We start from the raw sequence: 9,929 nt of genomic DNA, 5'->3' as shown, positions 1-9,929 counted from the left end.
CCTGCGCGCATTTGATTCCGAAAGGCATTCTCAAGAACCGGTACCGCCCAAATGGGGTATTAAATGTTGTGAGAAATGATGAACTTTCATCAAGTTTTATGGCCCAGTAGCCCGATCGAGCATCTAATTTCGAAAAGTAGCGAGCTCCGGCTAGTTTAGGAAGAACATCCTCCAGTGTTCTGGATGGGTAATGCGGTCGCAGAATTGCGCGGTTAAGATCCCTTGGATCTAGACAAATCCGCAGTTTGTCTGATCCCGGCTTCTCAGCAATGACAAGTGAGTTTACCCACTGAGTGGGTTCAGTGACCTTAACTATGACCTCCGCTTTCTCCATGCGTTCTAATTCGATTTGTAACTTATCGCGTAATGCAACAGGCACTCGCCTAGGGGAGTTAACTACAGGAGTGGCTTCTCGGTCTATGCGAATACTGCAATCCCCTTTAAATTTGCCAACTCCCATGAACACATCACTAAACTCGGATAAAACTGCATTCTTATCGAGGGGCGGCTTAGTGGTATCGACGGTGTAAATAAGCTGAATAAGCTCAAGGGCTAAACATGAGGGCATACCTAATATGGGGGTTGACTGAGTTTCTACAATGAAGAAATCAACAACAATGGATCGCTCATTATATGCGCATTTAAGCTTACACTGACCTAACGTTTTCAGTGCTGTCCCGCTGTAAGCTGATAAATGCTTAGTGGCTTTCGTAAGCACGCTTTGAATGCCTAGGCGGTTGTACTCGGTGGCGGGCAAAATATTCACCTGCGAGCCAGTATCTAATTTGAATCTAACAGATGACTCATTTGGGCCAATGGACACATTAACAAATGCTTGGTCAGGGGTCTTACCTGATGTACCTGAGTCTACATGAATAGTATCTACATAGAAATCAGAATCTTGGTCACTACCCATACCTGGTTGTGTGTTTACAAATATTTCATTGACCCTAGCACTTTTAGAGTTATTGTTAGATTGTGAAGAACGACACACTGATGCAAAATGGTTCCATTTTCCACATTTATCACAGCGCTTTCCTTTGGCTGGGCACGTTCCATCCTTGTGATTACGGCCGCAGTTTGGACATTCGCTAGGTTTCTTTGGGTTTCTTGTGGACGCGCGGTTTCCTTGATTTTGTCTCTGAGAGTGCGAGTTACGGCCCTTGGAATATCGCGTAGTTCCCCGTGATCCTGTGGCGACAGCGTGAACTTCCGATGCTGCTGCATTCATGGTTTTCAGTTGTTCACATGAATACTCAATGTTTTGTCCAATCTGAACTGCTTTTTCGAGAGTTAGGTTCTCTCCCTCGTTGATAAGTTTTTCACGAATCTTAGCAGATTTCACTCCGAAAACAATTCTGTCCCTTATCATCTCGTTGGGATCTGTGTATGAACAATCAACAGCCAGTAATTTAAGTTGGGTTACGAACTGATCAAATGTCGCGTCACCCTGCACTTGATTGTTAAATTTGTATCTAGCAAACACCGGATTCAATTTTGGCTGTACATAAGCCTGGAAGTGTTCATAGTATTTATTTAATTTCTTACTGTCGTCCGCTGAGAGGTTCCAAGTGTTAAAAATGTCTCTGCCTTTATCTCCGACCCATAACATGAGGTACGAGCACAGTATTGGTTCGTCTTTCCCTTTGAGGGGTCCATTGAAAATCAGTTCCACGTGCTGTCTAAATTTTTTCCACGCTTCGGGCAGATTTGTCGAGTTCCAGTCCATATGTGGATGCGGGATTCCAGAAAGATCCATAATGATTTGAATTTTCTGACACCATGTAAAGGAATGTCACAGTAAAACAATAAAACAAGACAGTTTGTAGTTTCACGTGTGTATTCTCACTTTGTATTCCGTCCACCGGAAGTGCAGTTACATGCAGTGGGGTTCACACTTATGATAACAAGATAATGCTAGAAAGATAACTCTAACTTAAAAATAAGCACATACAATTGCATAATGTTGCACTCTTAATGTTAACGAACTTTTCAGTAAAATAAAATGCCAAACCTTTGAATTTAGGAATTAATGAACATCTTGGGGCATTGTAAATTACATAGTTTTACTAAATCATTAGGGGACGTATGTCACAGCTAAAGTGGGGAGGTCCTTTAGCTTTAAGCTGTAAGCTTTCTTTAACATGTCAACGCCTGCCGCGACAAAGGACCTCCGTTTCTAAGACCATACCCGAAATACCCGTGATTCTCACTTCTAAATGCCGAGCGTTTGTCCAAGGAGTAATATTTACGTCTTAGGTAAACAAAAATTTGGGGCACTGTTGAAAGAAAATGATTCTGCGATGTTAAATAAAACTCCTACACCCCTTTTATGAAAAAGGAAGATCTGAAATCATCATGAAATCTGAATGTATCGAAACGGAGTGAAATTTATTTTATTCCAAAACAGGGCAATTCCAGGTTTCACCTTTGATATACCTGATAGTAGCATTGTGAAGAGTCCCGATGTACGATGTAAACATGTATTTGTTCTTCATGTATTTTTAATTTTTCTAGAGTCGGACCGTGAGGACCCGGGTTATGATAGGTTCTCAGTAACCCCTTTTTGTCGTAAGAGGCGACTAGATGGAAGTTGTCCTTCGAAGGAGACCACAGAATCAAGGTCCCGTGTCACAGCAGGTGTGGCACAATAAAGATCCCTCCCTGCTCAAAGGCCGTAAGCGCCGAGCATACATGTAGGCCTAAATTTTGCAGCCCTTCATCGGCAGTGGTGACGTCTCCATAGGAGTGAAATATTCTCAAGGGGGACGTTAAACAGCCTAGTTTAAATGTATGTTCTTCAAAACAAATTTCCATCCACAAAATCATAAAAAATCTACAGTGTATCTAGCTTATTCGCTCTGAAATTATGATGACAATTTTTCTTTAAATCATAATAATAATAATAATAATAACCTTTCTGTTCTGTCACTGAACCATGCATTGATAATTTGGAACAAACCAGCAACAGGAAATTGTAATTACGTAATTACTAGTACCTATCGATTCTCTCACCTTCAGTAATTACGTAATTACTAGTACCTAACGATTCTCTCGCCTTCAGTAATTACGTAATTACTAGTACCTAACGATTCTCTCGCCTTCAGTAAATAATTAACAGTCAGTGTATACCTGGGACCTGACGATTTGAACGATCTTGATATACAGAATAGTGAGTACCACCAGCGGAACCAGTCCACTCATCAGATTCAACATCAGAGTCTGCAGCAGGGAGAACATCTCCTCATATCGACACACCGTGAAATCTCTGTCTAATCAAAATCATTTATTAGAACATTTCCTCATACCGACACAGCGTGAAATCTCTGTCTAATCAAAATCATTCATTATTGATATCAATTTACTAAATGCACAATCATGGAAAACTAAAAGAGAGTAAACGGATCTTTAACGTCATATTAGTCAAATATTTGTTTCCAACTTTTTATATTGTTAAAGATATAGATAATTAAAAAGATATGTGGGGGTTGTATGAAAATAGGTGTTTAATTATGAATAACTCTTCTTTATAAAAGCCTACCTCCTTGCAAACCACAAAAATGGAGAAATGAATATCAGTAACATACTGTACATTCCTTATTTTATGCGAGTATTGAATACCGCGAAATGGCTCCAACACGTCAAATCGCGAGAACTTGAATTCGCGAATGGTCTGTTGAATAAGAGTTTGTACATGTATTTTAGCAATATAAAAATGAAAGCGAGTAATCTAATTTCACAAATGATACTTCTCTCGATATTACGCGATAATATATTCCTCGCGTACATTCAGGAATTTACAGTATTTCATGTTCTTTTAAACTTATTGCATAGCCAATTAATTAACCCAGCAGGTTAATGTATGGTATTGTCAATCTCTACGTGGATTCGAATTTCGCAGGGATTTTAAAACAATTCTCTGGCTATGTTCCTTTAACACAGCATTATTCAATAAAGTACGTTTTAAAGTTTCAAATTCGCAATATTTTTGAAAAATAATGACAAGGTGAAGACAACGAACAGAGATCAATCTCATAACTCCTATAAGAAAAACAAAATTAAGTGTTGGACAAACATGGACCCCTGAGTTTTTCCAAAGGTGGGATCAAGTGTCTAGGAAGAGTAAGCATCCCCTGTCGACCGGTCACACCCGCCGTGAGCCCTATATCTTAATCAGGTAAACGGAGTAATCCCACATTCCCTTCATACAGTAGAGTTGTACTCAGGAGCCCACATCTTTGAGAAATGTACATGTACATAGCATTCGGGTATTTTTTAATAAATTTGATACAAACATACTAGGCGGATTGATCACATGCACAGAAATGGAGTACAGTTCACTGAAAATCCAAACCGAGGCTATGGCAATAGCTGTTGACCTAGTTGTGACGTATTTCTCGTAATGGAACGGATGGACAATGGCGATGTAACGGTCAATGGTCACGATCATTAAGTTTAGAGGTGAAGCAAAGACGACTGTGATCACGTGTGCTATAAAGATCGTGCACACCCAATAGTCAGCTGAAAAATAGCAACAGTTACTGTCATACATGTTTATGGTGAAGATTTCAAATTCAAACTGTTGAACATGGCTTGTATTTTTTTTTAATATAGCGACATCTTAAGGTGGCTCATTACACTAAAATTTTATTTAATGGCTTGTTTCAACACCTCTCAATTATTCTATATAATTTTTTCCCCGAAATGATGAAAAAATGTGTTTTGTTTGCAAATAAGAGATTATTAGAGTCCACATTGTGATGTGAATTGAAGCATGATATGAAGATATACTTAAATCATGCTTAAAGACTCAGATAGACGTTCTGATTAGACCTTCACAAAGACGACGACATTAAGAGATATCAAAAATGGGTCTCATCCAAAAGTGAAATCGATGATTACCAGACCTTTCTGTTTGGGCTTACTAACATCCTAACTAACAAAACTAAAAATATTAACAAGAGTTCCATGGGCCACATCGCTCACCTGAGCTATTGTATTTTATCTTTAAAAACATTAAATCCCACAGGCAATAACAAACTTATATTCATATTTCCAATGTTTTTTAACTTTATACTAGTATTTTCACCAATTTCAATGATAACTATATTCACATGAATGCTAAGCAGTTGTTAACGATGCGCGTATGAATCTTTATTATAGTGCGTCTGTTTTAACGACAGACAATTCCAACAGAAATGAAAGTAGAATGTAAATATAAAAAAATAATTTTACATGAGGGTATGAACTGCAACGTTTCACACCGGCCTACTTTTCATAAAGCGCTAACGAGATTCGTGTCATTATGTATTGTCAATCTTTAGAATATATACTATATAGATAGTGGCTGTTAACTCGTTAATTCTCTTTTGATGTGATGTGTTGTATAATATCCTTTGTGGTTCTTCAGAATATTTCATGAGAATTTTCCCATACTTTGCATAAAACGGTGAACCCAGGAATCATAACATTCATAAACATGACCATGAAATGCATGAAGATGCTTGTGTATTAATCATATGTTGAGCGAAAATGTGCGAACCGAACTTCTATCCGTTCAAAAACCAAGCAAGTTTCCAGATACATATTTGGACAATGTTTTTTTAAATTGCATTTGGAGAATTTTTTGTTAAATGATCTCCCCGTGTATGTACCCATACTGTAGCCTCCCCCCCCCCCCCCCCCCCCCCAAGAGACATGATGTGAACGTACTGAAATATACACTGCATGTGGATGCTTGATCATCAATTTGATAATCCATATAGTTTTTCAGAAGTTTTCCTTTAGAAATGATCTAATATTTAGAGTTTTATATTGTGGCCTTGGATTTGGTTCCGGGGGGGATGACTTAAACAAACTTATATATATACCACTGCTTACTGAATAGTCAAACAATCCCCCGAAACTACAAATTTACACTTTTACTTCATATTGCTATGGTGATTCGCCAAGGTATATATATAGCAAAATGTAATATCTAACAAAAACTAGATTCGCACATTTTATCAACTGTTGCTTCTTTTGGGGTTTTTTGGTTTATTTTTTTTTGGGGGGGGGGGGTCGGTTATTCATAAGAACAGGATTTTTTTTTTCCAATAATCAATTCTAATTTTAATATTTCTTAATCGTCTCACCTTGAAAAAAGTTGTGGTCATTTCAATTTTAAATCCCTTTTACCCAAATATACCTCGTGGAAATTTAACTTGAAATAAGGTTTGTGGATATACAAAAAATGCCGAAAATGTTTTACAGAAAGCTCACTTGAGCATTCAGCCCACGAGATCTAATTTAAAAAAAAAAAGAGGAAAATAAATGCTTGTAATAAATTGACATAGTGTATTTGAAACCATTACACTTTCTATTGTTGTAAAATTCTTTTTCCTGATGACCCTGACAACATTGAAAACATTCCTACATTGCAAATCTGTCACAGTACGCAGGATACAGATAATCTGGTGTTTATCTTGGTCGGTCTGCACCTACAGTATGCGTACTAAGCCTTCAGAGAGTGGTCCCTTCAACGAGTGATATAATACACATCAAATACTTCTGTAATTGATTACATACATACTAAACCCTTCAGCTAGTAATGGTATACGCATATATAAGGTGATGTGACCAATGTCATAACTCCTATAAGGAAAGCAAAATTAAGAATTGGTCAAAGTGGGACTCCTGAAAACACCAGAGGTGCCTAGGAAGAGTATGCATCCCCTGTTGACCGGTTATATCCGCCATGAGTCCAATATCTTCATCAGGTAAATGGAGTAATCCGCAGTTCAAATCAGAGTGTAAAGAACGGTCCAACAATTGGTATGAGCACGCCAGACAGCATTTTATCCAATGACATACATACCAAACCCTTTAGGAAGTGACATCATACATACCAAACCCTTTAGGAAGTGACATCATACATACCAAACCCTTTAGGAAGTGACATCATACATACCAAACCCTTTAGGAAGTGACATCATACATACCAAATCCTTTAGGAAGTGACATCATACATACCAAACCCTTCAACAAGTGCCGGGACGATAGTAAATTGTGCCAAGTTATAGATTGGATAAAGCACACCATACAGGATGTCTGCAATGGCCTGGTTTACGAGCAGGTAGTTTCTACACAGACGTAGCTCTCGATGACGTAATATTGTTGTCATGACGAGTATATTTCCTGGAATATTTACACACATAAGTATTCCCATTATTCCATAATAATAGACGTAAAACCCTAGATCCTCCACTTTGTAACTGACAACTTTAGTGTCGTTGTACGTCATAGTTCTATGAATCAGTAGATTTCCTTTTATTGTATTTTATGCGATTTATTATAGAAATTATTATTTCATTCAAATTAATCGTATTGTTTTATTCCACTTGTACACTCTCAGTGAATATCAAAGCAACTTTGTTAATAACTATCCCGTTTGATCATTACAGAAATAATGACGGGAAAATCGGTCTCATTGCATTTGATTTCAATCACAGCAATTCGCTAGAGTCTTAATCCTGTATGGTTATATGAATTATATATATGATATCCCACGAAGAGTCAATTCAATAATTATAGATTTAATAGATATTCATTTTCATCTTTGCATGAATATCAATTGATGAAGATTACACGTTTGGGACCGACCACAAGTTTGATGAATCTACAGGTAATGGAAGAGGGCAGAGAGTTACAGCCACTTCGCCGAAATCTCGTGAATTTTAAACATATCTGATAACTTAGAAAATAAATGTTTCATTTCATGATACTAGGGACGATTTACGTTTTACTCGTAACGTCTATTTCAAATTCATGATCAGAATCAATTTTATATGGGCTCCTTATAGTTCATGTCTCATACCACAGCCAAATGCATCGCTTAGGGTTGAATTCACTATTAAAGAGTAAAGGTATGGAACTCTTAATATAGGGTACCCAAGTTAGCCGATGTAAAAACAATAAACCAATTGATATAAAATTCTACTTTGTATTGTAATATATTCATACATAATCAATCTATATTACTACCAAAGTTCATCCAGAAATTCCGTATACTTCCCAAGATGTGCAGAAATGAATTCGGAAAAATACCTATTATTTTTGGTCGACTTTTAGCTGGGCCCTGGCACTATACGACTAAACAGAATGTTTGAGCATTGCAACAAGCTATTACATAGAATCTGCAGCATTACATATCATTTCTATAATGAATTTCTTACCCCAGTTCATAAAATGAAGTTCGTAATAGCTCCAATTGACTGAAATTTGTATTTCACTATCACAGCCAATACATTAGGTACGACTAATTACCCAAAAAGGATGAAAGGACCTATAACTATTTAGAGACTCAAATACTAATTTGTATCAATATTGATTCATTATAGTACATAAATTATGCTAATAACAAGTCTTTATAAATATACAAATGTCTTATTACGTCTATTTTTACCTAAACCACAGTAAAACAGGTGTTTGACGATTTATGATAATGCTGTTAATTTGGGTAGTTAGTGGCACCGATCAAAATGGTTGTGATGGTGAAAGTGCAGACGGTTTTACAATTTTCAGTCAATGTGAAGCTATTACGGACTTCATTTTATGAGCTGGGGTAAGAAGTTCTATTACATAAAGTATTATAGAGCACTGGTATTAAACTGATGATAGTAGCGATCGTTACTATCATCCCAAGATGGCGGAAGGAAATTCGGGTAAAACCATGTTTACTTATTATATCTATTTGTATTGTTTATTTGCGAATGATATATAGGAAAGAAATATCATACACTAGCAACAATTACGATCAGGTGTTATTTTATCTTTGATACGGCTCAAATGAACAGAAAATTCGTCGTTGAAAAAACAGCGAGGATGATATAGTAACGGAAATGAATGATGATAGTAACGTAAGAACTTGTATGTATCAATGATGATAGTAATTATTACCTAGTACAGAGAGCTATTACAAAGCATTAATCGTTTTATAACTTTATTTGTGTTTAGTTAGATTTGTAAATAACTGTATATTTTATGTATTTTTATGATAAAATAATTCTACCCAAATGTTACATGTATTATTATTTCTCTAAGGACTTAATGGCAAAGGGGCATTATCTAAAATGTACACTTTATCAGTCACAACGAACTACAGGGAAAACGTAGGCTTCAATATAAGATCAATAATCATCGTTAATATCATGAAGGTCTCTAACAGATTTGGATCCACCACTGTACAATATACTGATGGAACATCCAACCGTGTACTGATATTGCTAATGGGGGCGAGATTTCAAGAAATGCGCAGTGGGTTTTTTCTAAAATCCAAACGATACTGAGTGAATCCCTGGAAGTTACTAATTAGGAAGAAGGCACTAAGTCAAGGATAAATTAAATACAACGCAAAGGAAATTACAAAAAGTTGTACTAAATATAAAATACACCATTTATTGATTTAATATTGTTAGGATACACAAGTCATTAAATGGCATGGTATATTCACATTAATTTTCCAATGTTTTGATATCTTTACACATGATAGCCATTTCCTCATGAATGTGTTGCAGTTGTGAACAATGCGTGTATGAATCTTGATAAATATAGTACGTCTATTTTTACGACTGGGAATTCCGACAGAAATGAAAGTAGAATGTAAATGTAGAAAGTAACTTCCATAATTATTTGAAAATACATGGGGGTATGAACTGCGAGGCTTCGCGGCGGGATACTTTTCATGCAGCGCGTGGGCGTTTCCTGAAACATACTGGAGTGATGTGTCTCAGTTCATACCTTCATGTATTTTTAAAATTTAAGATATATATTTATACGCCATCTTCTTGTATTTACATAAAACTATCGATGTCTCTTGATATGACACGACATTCCCGTCTGGACGTTATGTATCGTAACCTTTAACACACAGCTACTGATTTTTAATAGAC

This window comes from Ostrea edulis, chromosome 10, assembly GCF_947568905.1.
Source record: "Ostrea edulis chromosome 10, xbOstEdul1.1, whole genome shotgun sequence".
Taxonomy (NCBI): domain Eukaryota; kingdom Metazoa; phylum Mollusca; class Bivalvia; order Ostreida; family Ostreidae; genus Ostrea; species Ostrea edulis.
This window is presented reverse-complemented; position numbering follows the sequence as displayed.